Below are 2,475 nucleotides of genomic sequence, written 5' to 3'. Positions count from 1 at the left end.
ACCCCTTTGCGGCCTCCACTTTTTCCTGGCCTCTACCACCCCTTTGCGGCCTCCCACCCCTTTTCGGCCTCCACTTTTTCCTGGCCTCTACCTCCCCTCCAGCCTCCCACCCCTTTGCGGCCTCTTTTGACTCTGTAGTCACCGCAACAACAGTCTCTTTGTCCAGGACACACCTCTAGCCATCCCAGGATTTGTCTCCATGATCAAGGAGGACGTCTGGGATAGGACGGGACTCTCTCACTGATGGAACACCGTTTCTACGATTGGGTTGCCACTCTAGCCATTCCCCAGGTACATCCCCGTGATCCGGCAGAACTTTGGGAATGGAGGTGACTCTCTAACCGCGGGAGTACCATGTCTATGAGCGGAACGCCACTCTAGCTGTCCCAGAAATATGTCTCAAAGATCCGGGAGGAGCTCTGGGATCAGAGGGGACTCTCTAGCCAAGGGAAAACAGTCTCTCTGACCGTAACGCCACTCTGGCTGTGCCGGAGGTATGTGTCTATGATGCCTGATGACTTCTGGGATCCGAGGGGATTCTCTACCCACCAGAACAGCGTCTCTGTGACCTGACCGCCACTCTCGATGTTTTGCAGGCGTGCCTCCACGATGTGGCAGGAATCCTGGCATTGTAGGTGACTCTCTGGCTCCCCGAAGGAAGTCTCTATGAGAGGAATGCCATTCTAGCCGTCCTGGAGGTATCTGTCTCTGATCCAGGAGGACTTCCTGGGTTGGAGGGGCCTCGCTAAGCACCGGAAGACTGTCTCTATGACAGGAATGGCACTCTAGCTGCCTGGGAGGTTATGCCTCTATGATGCGGGAGGAAAGCTCTCTTTGGAGCGGGGTCTCTATCTCCCCGAACACGGCCTGTATGACCGGGACGCCCGCCTAGCCGTCCTGGAGGTATGTCTCCAGGACATGGGAGGCCTTCCAGGACTGGAGGGGACTCTATAGCTGCTGGAACACCGTCTCGATGGCCGGAATGCCACTGTGGCCATCCTGGATGTATATCTCCATGATGCGGGAGGACTTCGGGGATAGCGGGCGACTAACTAACCGTGGGAAAACGGCCTCTATGACGGGAATGCCCCTCTAGCCCTGCCAGAGGTATGCCTCCAGGATCCGGGAGGACGTCTGGGATCACATGTGACTCTCTAGCGGTGCGAAAGCTGCCTCTATGGTCCAGAACGCCACTCTAGCCGTCCTGGATGTATGTCTCCATGATCGAGGTGGATTTCTGGGATGGGACGTGACCAGCTAGTTGCCGGACAACCCGCTCTATGACCAGAATGCCACTCAAGCCATTCAGCAGGTATGTCTCCGTGATGCAGGAGGATTTCTGGGATCGGAGACGACTCTCTAGCCATGGCAATACCCTCCCTGTATGCCGGAATGGCACTCTAGCCCTCCTGGATGGATGTCTTTGTGATGCGGGAGGACCTGCATGTTTGGAACGGAGTCTCTAGGTGCTTTGACACTATCTCTACCGCTGGAATGCCACGCTGGCTGTCTGGGAGGTCTGTGTGTATGATCTGCTTGGACTTCTGGGATGGGAGGGGACTCTCTGGCTGTGGGAACACTGTTTTCAACAATAGGAAGGCCTGTCTGGCCATCCCAGACGTATGTTTCTCTGATCTGGGAGGATTTCTGGGATCGCAGTGGAGTCTCCATCTGCCGCAACAGCATCTCTCTGATGAGAATGCCAGTCTATCCATGCCGGAGGTATATCTCCGTGATCGGGAGGCCGTCTGAGAGCAGAGCGGAGTCTCCAGGCGCTGCAACACCATCTCTATGACTGGAATGCCACTCTAGCCCTGTGCGAGGTATGCCTCTCTAATCCCAGAGGACTTGCGGGAGCGGAAGGGACTCTGTAGGTGCCAGAACACCATTTCCACGAGCGGAATGCCACCCGAGCCGTCCCGGATGCAGCTTCTCTATGATGCGGGAGACACTCCAGCCTTCCATCCCTTTTCAGGCTCCGCTTATTTCTGTCCTTAGTTGCCCTCCAGTCTCTCACTGATTTTCAGCCCCCACGTTTCTCTAGCCTCTCCTTCCCCTCTGGCCTCGCACATCTTTCTGGCCTACGACACGCCATCAACCTCCACTTCTTTCTGGCCTCTAGCTGCCCTCTGGCTTCCCACCCCTTTTCGGCCTCCACTTTTTCCTGGCCTCTACCTCCCCTCCAGCCTCCCACCCCTTTGCGGCCTCCCACCCCTTTTTGGCCTCCACTTTTTCCTGGCCTCTACCTCCCCTCCAGCCTCCCACCCCTTTGCGGCCTCCCACCCCTTTGCGGCCTCTTTTGACTCTGTAGTCACCACAACAACAGTCTCTTTGTCCAGGACACACCTCTAGCCATCCCAGGATTTGTCTCCATGATCAAGGAGGATGTCTGGGATAGGACGGGACTCTCTCACTGATGGAACACCGTTTCTACGATTGGGTTGCCACTCTAGCCATTCCCCAGGTACATCCCCG

Source organism: Phaethon aethereus (assembly GCF_964289735.1).
Source record: "Phaethon aethereus genome assembly, chromosome: Z".
Taxonomy (NCBI): Eukaryota; Metazoa; Chordata; class Aves; order Phaethontiformes; family Phaethontidae; genus Phaethon; species Phaethon aethereus.
The sequence above is the reverse complement of the archived record's forward strand: the minus strand, read 5'-3'. Positions refer to the sequence as shown.